The sequence below is a fragment of the Rhinopithecus roxellana genome, chromosome 21, assembly GCF_007565055.1.
Source record: "Rhinopithecus roxellana isolate Shanxi Qingling chromosome 21, ASM756505v1, whole genome shotgun sequence".
Classification (NCBI taxonomy): domain Eukaryota; kingdom Metazoa; phylum Chordata; class Mammalia; order Primates; family Cercopithecidae; genus Rhinopithecus; species Rhinopithecus roxellana.
Window position 1 is genome coordinate 63,300,647 of NC_044569.1, and position 9,240 is coordinate 63,309,886.

A 9,240-nucleotide genomic window follows, 5' to 3' on the forward strand; every position below is an offset into this window, starting at 1 on the left:
AAGTGCATCATAGCCAAGTGCAGAAAAGGGAGTGCTGTTGGCGGGCTAGAGGGTTCTCACACTTTAAGGAGTACACAGCCCCGTCTTGTTCACTGCTGATGCGGACTCAGGAGGTTTGGGGTGAGCCTGACTTGACGTACTTCTAACATGCTCCCAGGGGATGCTCATGCTGCTAGTGCCCAGCACCAAAGCTGGTGCCCACTTCGCATAGTGAAATATTAGAGGAATCAAAAGGAGGCCAGCGATGTTTTAAAATGCACTCTTCAGCGTTACTAAAATGTTCTCTTTTCACCAAACACAGTGCTGTTGACATCCTTTGAATCAGGACTTACAAATCTACCTCATTCTTTTGCATTTGTTCAATTCTGATCTAAGAATTTAGAAGCCCTAAAAGTCACTTAACCACCTATGTGGCCTCAGGCGAGTTAACTTAACTTCCCTTAGCCCCAGATGGAGGATAAGAACTGCATTTACTGAATGGGGCTGTCGTGAGCAGTAAGCCGCATGGTCCTTGACGCGTCCACAGTATCCGCTCGATAGACGTTCCCTGTTGTTGCTCATTTTTTCCCGTTCAGTGTAAGCCTGTGTCACACCTGTATGGTGAATTTTCCTGAGTGAGCGCCTGGCTTGGTAAGGACCAGCGGGAGTGATCTGTTCGGGACAGCTTGCCCTTTAAGCCTTTCTCTCTGCTAAAATAGACTATTGCAACAATAATGGAACTGTTGAAATCGGCAAAGTCAAAGAAAAGAAGATTTACAGAATACTTTCTAAAAACGTTATTCCCTTGTGCCCTGTAATAAATTGTTTTCTTAAAAAAAATTGATTTTTTTCCCCTTACCTAAAACTGATATTATAAAATGTTGGGTCAAAATCGTATTATTTTATCATCTTCTTGGGTTTCTGTAAATTTTTAAAAAACTCTTATCATGGCTAAGCTTTTTGGTAATTCTTTGAACATGCCTAACATTCTGAAGTGAACTTTACAAAGACACCTAAGAACCCTGACAGGGCTCAGCCAGTGCCATTGAATTGTGGATTTTAGTGACAAAGATGTCTTTTGACCACCCTGATGCTGTTGGTCCTTATAAAATGGGAGCGATGGCAATTAGTGTGGGATTGAAGTTCTTTTATCTGGGGGTCTCAGTTGTAACCTCAGTGTCTGGAACATATCAACACGAACCAAGGATGTATCTGAGCAGACAAAATCAGCACTAGAACATCCAAGCTGCTTGCAGTTTATTCATCAGGTAGAACCTCTTATTGGGAGCTTTTCATTGTTCATGTGACACATTTCTCACATGGTTACACAACTGCTTTTCCACTTCGCAATAGCTTAGAAGCATCAGAGTAGAGGGTTTCTGGTAGACAGTGGCCAGACAGGTAATACCCACTGAGAAGGAAGAATACAAACTATAAAAAAACAGATGCAAGGATTTCAGGAAGCAGCCCGGTGTATCCACAAAGGCGACACTGTGCTATAAGAAGACACTTAGGAAGAAGTTAAATGGCATTTGCCATACTGCATTTGAGATCAATTTAGGTTTTCATCCGGATTGGAAAGTTTCTACTACGGGGTAGGGTGAGCTTCAGTTTTTTCAAGAGGTGAGTGGTGGAACCTGTGGTTGATTTCCTAAGCCACAGGCCTGAGTCCTGCTCTTCCACCGCTTTCCCCCTTGACAATATGTTAACATTATGCAAATGCTAGAAAAACAGCTCCTGCAGACATGCACAAACACTCCAACAACCAGATTGTGGGCACTAAATCGCTCTTCTATTGAGATTCTGGACCTGCCACTGTCCCAGCAAGTTTGGGCAAATGAAACATTGTTGGGAAGAGAAGGAAGCCTAACCTTTCTAAGTTAGCAAGGAAGGAGAATTTCTAATTTAGAGGAAGCAAACCTGGGCATCTGGTCTTTAAAAAAAACCTCCCTAGGTGACTAATGTGTGGTCAGTATTGAGAACCACCGAGAAACAGACGTCTGCACACATTAGTTGAGAATAAATGTGATTAGGATGCTTGACTGTTCATATCTTCCTTCTCGGCTTCATGAAGTTATTTTCAGATTGCATAAGAAGAAATCAGAAACACACTGCATCTGTGTCATCCTTTCACCACCATTTCCCCCACTAAGATGATGCTAACGTCTCTGGATGGTCACTTGATTTCCAGGTGAGCCCGCATCTTACAAAGTAGCCTTTGGCCCAGGGCACTGGGCGATCAACTTAGTCTCATCCTGAGCTTCTGGGCTGAGATCCATCCTTTACCACTTGTGTTCATCAAGTAATCTTTATTTCTTTTTGAGTCAGAGTCTCGCTCTGTCGCCCAGGCTGGAGTGCAGTGATGCGATCTCGGCTCACTGCAAGCTCTGCCTCCCGGGTTCACGCCATTCTCCTGCCCCAGCCTCCCGAGTAGCTGGGACTACAGGCGCCCACCACCATGCCTGGCTAATTTTTTATATTTTTAGTAGAGACAGGGTTTCACCATGTTAGCCAGGATGGTCTCGATCTGCTGACCTCGTGATCCGCCCGCCTTGGCCTCCCAAAGGGCTGAGATTACAGGCGTGAGTCACTGCACCCGGCCAGGTTCTCTTCATTTCAAATGAGGAGTATGGGGTGGGGTAGGATAGAAGGAGGAGTTGGGAGTCACACCGTGATTTAAGCCCTGCCTCAACCTACCAAACAGGAAATCTTTAACAAATTCAGACTCAGTTTCCCTATCTCCAGAATTAGCATCAGGTCAAGAGTTTATTGGATGCCTGGATTTAATCAAACAGCTTTACTATTTCTTCTTCAAGATCACTGAGTTTGAGTACTTAGAATTAATTAAAGCCCCCCAATCCTCTTGAACACTCTTCTCTATTGTCTTTGGCCATAAAATTCTACCTATATTTTCTCTGAATTTTAAGTCTCCCTGCCTAGATTGTTGCAGACATATCCTATGGCAGGGACATTTTTTCCCAGGGACCTTGCTTTTAGCTGCATGAAGCTTCAGGATGGTGCAGGGGGACAGAAACTTCTTTTACACTGAGTCTTGTTTCTGCGCCAGTTCTGTGCCAGGAGGGGAAAAAACGCTAGCTACACATGTGCTGTGACCAGGCCTTCTTTTGTAGGATTCCCTCTGGCCTCGCTCTCTTCTACAGTCCCATCACCCAAACACTTGCTGTCATCTGCCTCTTCTCAGGTTTAGTGATTTCCCTACTAGTGTTTAGCTTCTGCCATACTGCAGGACATTTTCTTTAATAGGCCTTATTTTTGAGAGCAGTTTTAGGTTCATAGCAAAATTGAATGGAAAGTATAGAGGTTTCCCATATACCTCCTACCCCTACACAGGCACAGCCTCTACTACTTACCACCCCACCAGAGTGAGTCATTTGTTACAATCAATTAACCTACACTGATGCATCATTATCACCCGAAGTCCATAGTTAACATTGAGATCCACTCTTGGTGCTGTACATTCTGTGGATTGGGACAAATGTGTAATGACATCTATCCTTCATCATAGCACCACACAGAATAGTGTCATGGCCATAAAAAAATTCCCTGTGCTTCACCTATTCAGCCCTCCCTACCTTCAACCACTGATTATTTTACTGTCTCCAGAGTTTTCCCTTTTCCAGTATGTCATATAGCTGGAATCATGGTATGCGGCCTTTTCAGGTAGGCTTTTTTTTTTTTTTTTTTCACTTAGTAATGTACATTTAAGTTTTCTCTATGTATTTTTTTTTTTTTTTTTGAGGCGGAGTCTTGCTCTGTCAGCCAGGCTGGAGTGCCCTGGTGCAACCTCAGTGGTGCAGGTTTTTGTATGGACATCAGTTTTCAGACTCACTTGGGTAGATACCAAGAAACGATCCATGATTGGTGGATCATACGGTGACTGTGTTTAGTTTTGTAAGAAACGGCCACACTGTCTTCCCAAGCAGGTGTACCATTTTGCATTCCCGCCAGCGATGAATCAGCTTTTGTTGCTCTACTGCCTCTCCATAATTTGGTGTTCTCAGTGTTTTGGATTTTGGCCATTCTAATAGGTATGTCATTGTTTTAATTTGCAATTCCCTAATGACATATGATGTTGAACATCTTTTCATATTTATTTGCCATCTGTATACCTTGTTCTTTGGTGAGGTATTTGTTCAGGTCTTTTGCCCCTTTTTTTTTTTGAGACTAAGTCTCACTCAGGTTGGAGTGCAGTGGTATGATCTTGGCTCACTGCAACCTCTGCCTCCTGGGTTCAAGCCATTCTCCTGCCTCAGCTTCCCAAGTAGCTAGGATTACAGGCGCCCTCTACCACGCCCAGCTAATTTTTGTGTTTTTAGTAGAGACAGGGTTTCACCACGTTGGCCAGGCTGGCCTCAAACCCCTGACCTCAAGTGATCCGCCTGCCTCGGCCTCCCAAAGTGCTGGGATAATAGGCATGAGCCACCATGCCTGGCCCCATTTTTAAATTGGGTTATTTTCTTACTGTTGAGTTTTAAGAGTTCCTTGTATATTTAGAATAATAGTCCTTTTTTCAGATGTGTCTTTCGCCATGTATATTCTCCCAGTGTGTTGCTAGTCTCATTCCCTTAACATTGTCTTTCTCAGAGCAGAGGTTTTTAATTTTAATGGAGTCCTGCTTACCAGTTCTCTCTTTAGTGGATCATACCTTTAGGGCTATATCTAAAAAGTCATCACCATGTCCAAGGTTATCTGGATTTTCTCCTATGTTATCTTCTAGGAGTTTATAGTTTTGTGTTTTACATTTAGGACTGTGATCTATTTTGAGTTAATTTCTATAGGTGTAAGATCTGTGTCTAGATTAAGTGTTTTTGCATGTGAATGTCTAGTTCTTCCAACACCATTTGTTAAAAACACTATCTTTTCTCCACTCTATTGCTTTTGCTCCTTTGTCTAAGATCAGTTGGTTATATTTATGTGGATTTCTGGGCTGTCTATTCTGTTCTATTGATCAATTTGTCCATTCTTTTACCAACACTACCTCGTCTTAATTACTGTAGCTTTATAGTAAGTCCTGAAGTCGGGTAGTGTCAGTCTTCCAGCTTGGATTTTTTTCCTTAAATATTGTATTGGCTATTCTAGGTCTTTTGCCTCTCTCTATAAACTTTAGAATTCGTTTGTCTATACCCACATCGTAGCATTTTTATTAAGTGTTTATGTCTGGAGAAAACATGCAAACTTCCATTGCCATATTCCTTTGTAAGTCTCATTTCTCAACCCCATCTATGAGGTAGAATTCTTCTCTTTTTAAAAATCTCAATTTAATTTTTATCTGCTTGCCTTGATTTGTGCAATGGTATAGAAACGGCTGAGTTTCTTCCTCTCCCTGAGAATTATTGGGAGGTTCCTCTGTTATTTTTCTGTTTCACTGGACATGCCTGATATCCTTTCCAGCATCTGGTTAATTTCTTGCATCTGGGTATACATTCCCCCTCCCTCTTGGTTATCAGTTTCAAGCTCTCTTGATTCGATCAGTGGATTTAAAGGCAGATGGATTGATTTTGACTTCTCACTAAAGAAGGAACACAGCCTAACAGAATCAGCCTGCCATTTAGATAGAGCTCCTCCTACCTGGTAACACAAGGAATAGTCAACTGGAGCTTGATAGTGGATTAAAGACCCAAGGGGAGTCCTGTGATTCATTCTCAAATTTCACAAATCATCCTTCAGATGGTACATTTTAGTCCCTCATACCTCATGGTCCCACTTCATACATGGTTCATAGGCCAGATGCCTTTTCAATTAACATGGGAAACAAACATGAAAAAGAGCATTGAAATACCATTTTTCCTATTTTTATCCCTAAAATGTTATGTTTTCTACTCTGATTTTTTTTGAGACGGAGTCTCACTCTGTCGCCTAGGCTGGAGTGCAGTGGTACGATCTCGGCTCACTGCAAGCTCTGCCTCCCGGGTTCACACCATTCTCCTGCCTCAGCCTCCCAAGTAGCTGGGACTTCAGGCACCTGCCACCGTGCATGGCTAATTTTTTGTATTTTTAGTAGAGACAGGGTTTCACTGTGGTCTTGATCTCCTGACCTTGTGATCTGCCAGCATCAGCCTCCCAAAGTGCTGGGATTACAGGTGTGAGCCACCGTGCCCAGTCTCTACTCTGATTTTTAATGGCTAAGTGAATAAAAAAAGGGTTTTAAATATTTTTTAAACTGAACAATGGTCCATACAAAAGCTTCCTGACACGTGTGTAGAAAGTCATAGTTTACAAAGGTCTGGCTTTTTATTTGCTCCCTGGCCATCAGGAGCAAGGCAGGCTACTGCACTCAAAGGCGTTGAAAGTAATGTCGACTATAAGAAACTAAGTGGAAAAACACTTCCCATGGAAAATGCCCTCCTCTGTGTTTTTAAATTTTCTTTTCTTTTCCTGTTTGAGATGGAGTCTCCTTCTGTTGCCCGGCCTGGAGTGCAGTGGTGCAATCTCGGCTCACTGCAACCTCTGCCTCCCAGGTTCAAGCAATTCCTGCCTCACCTCTCAAGGAGCTGAGACTACAGGCACCCACCACCACAACTGGCTAATTTTTGTATTTTTAGTAGAGAAGGGGTTTTTACCATGTTGGCCAGGATGGTCTCAAACTTCTGACCTCAGGTGATCCACCCGCCTCAGCCTCCCAAAGTGCTGGGATTATAGGTGTGAGCCACCACGCCTGGCTAATTTTTGTATTTTTAGTAGAGATGGGGTTTCGCCATGTTGGCCAAGCTGGTCTTGAACTCCTGAACTCAGGTGATCTACCTGCCTTGGCCTCCCAAAGTGTTGGGATTACAGGTGTGAGCCACTGCACCTGGCCTAAATTTTGTTTTCAAAGAACCTCTTCAGTCTGTTGCTTCCAAGATGACCTCTCTGACCACATGCTTCTCATGAGAAGAGAAGAAGCTTCTCTTACACATTTCTAGACTTTCTCCAGACTGAGTTAGATCCTCAAGGTGGAAAATTTAGATGAGAGGATCCTTATAAAGTCCAAAGAAGTGATGGAACTTCTAGGGAGTTGTGGATGCCTGATGTTTAATACGTAATGCCTTCTCACTTTCCAAATGCATTTTGATACGGGAATCTGTTAGGTTCAGTTAGCAGAAACACCCAGAACACTTCTCAAGGTATTAGACTAGAGAATGACTTGGGGTGATCCACAATAATTTCCTGTTTCTCGGAAGCAAAGAAGACAGAACTTTGGGGAACGCCAACGTTGAAAGGGTGAGTGGAGAAGTCCACAAAAGAGCACGATAAGAAGTGGCTGAACTGCAGGAGGAATCCAGGACAGAGGGGTGGTACGGACTCCTCCATCAGAGGGGTGATATGGACTCCTCAACATCCTCCATATCACCCAGGGAGGGAGAGATCTATGTATGCAGCCATGAGATCATGGAAAAAAGAAAAAGCATCTCACTGGTGACCAGGGTTTGAGAGCTGGTTTAATGGAGGGGCAGAAGTCAGATTTGGGTGGGGTGAAGAGTGAATGATATCAGAGGCTGATCAACATTAACATTTTGTTGAGCATTGTATGCAAGGCGCTAAAGCCACCAGCCTTGGTTTTGATCCTACACATACGGCAGCAATTTTCTATTTTATTTTCGTAGCCCAGACACCTGATGCATTTATCTTACTAAACAATCATATTCGGCTGGGTGTGGTGGCTCACACCTATAATCCCAGCACTTTGAGAGGCCAAGGCGGGCGGATCACCAAGTTAGGAGATTGAGACCATCCTGGCTAACACAGTGAAACCCTATCTCTACTAAATATACAAAAAATTAGCTGGGCGAGGTGGCAGGCGCCTGTAGTCCCAGCTACTTGGGAGGCTGAGGCAGGAGAATGGTGTGAACCCGGGAGGCAGAGCTTGCAGTGAGCCGAGATCGCGCCACTGCACTCCAGCGTAGGCAGCAGAGCAAGATGGAACTTGATCTGCACTACAGACAAATCGAACCTAATAGACATTTACAGAACATTTTTATCCAACAGCTGCAGAATACACATTTTTCTCAGCACACAGAACTTTCTTGAGGATAGACCATATGTTAGGTCCCAAAACAAGTCTCAAATAATTTTAAAAAATTAAAATTATATCAAGTATCTTTTCTGACCACAATGGAATAAAAATAGAAATCCATAACTAGAGGAACTTTGAAAACCACACAAATACATGGAAATTAAACATGCTCCTGAATGGCCACTGGTCACGAAATGAAAAAGGAAATTTTAAAATTTCCTGAAACAAATGAAAATGGAAACACCATACCCAAACCTGTGATACAGCAAAAGCAATATAAAGAGGAACATTTATAGTAATAAACACCTATATTAAAAATACAGAAAGACTTCAAATAAATAACCTAACTAGAAAAGCAAGAGCAAACCAAAGGCAAAATTACTAGAAAAATTTATGACCAGAGCAGAAATTAAAACACTGAGACTAGAGAAAATTACAAAAGATCAATGAAAAAAAGTTTTTTTAAAAAAATAGGTAAACAAGGTTGCTGTTTGGACTCTTGTGAAGATGGCTTGAACTGCCTCATGGTTCCCGGCCAACCAGGACAGGTTTATTTGTATCTATCCTGCTTATTTAAGTAATAAGACCATTGCAGAGGGAAGGCGAATCCCCATAAGTGAGGCTGTTGAAAATCCTACAGCTACAGAGATTCAAGATGTGTGTTCAGAAGTTGGACTTAATGTATTTCTTGAGAAAAATAAAATGTAGTCTAGAGAATGGAATCATGATGTCCAATACAGAGACAGAGTCCGGGTCCAGCTCAAAACAGGAAGATGGCGGCCTCTGCCTTCCTGTCATGTAAGTCAGTAATGTTGTTTGCAGCAAAAATAACACCGAAACTAAAAAGAAGGACACAAAAAACAGGAGGTGGTGACCAAAGTCTTCAACAAGGAGAGGGAAGTAGAAAAGGGAAAGCAAAGAAAAAGAAGTAACCTAGTATCAGCATCGAGTTTGCAGAAACATGAATGGAGGCTTCGAATTTGTATTGGAGGAAAACAGAAGCTTTTTTTATATCATTTAACTGAACTTTGAACCCTTGTGAAAGATGGGAACCTCTCATCTTTATCATCGAAGTTGACAGTTAAATAAATTTACATCAGAAGTTTGCATCTCGCTTTTATGCAGTATAAAAGAAGTTTTTAGTCTTTCAGTGCAGTTTTTTGGAAGAAAAAATATTTTTAAATGGACAATGTACAATAAGTTACTTGAAATAAGTTACCTGTTTCAGATAAATTTCAATTCGATTT

At 42.2% G+C, this 9,240-nt stretch overlaps 1 pseudogene; it reads left to right on the forward strand.

Moving 5' to 3' along the window:
• The first annotated feature begins 8,500 nt into the window (after nt 1-8,500).
• Nucleotides 8,501-8,925, forward strand: LOC104673014 (annotated as a pseudogene).
• The last annotated feature ends 315 nt before the right edge of the window (nt 8,926-9,240 follow it).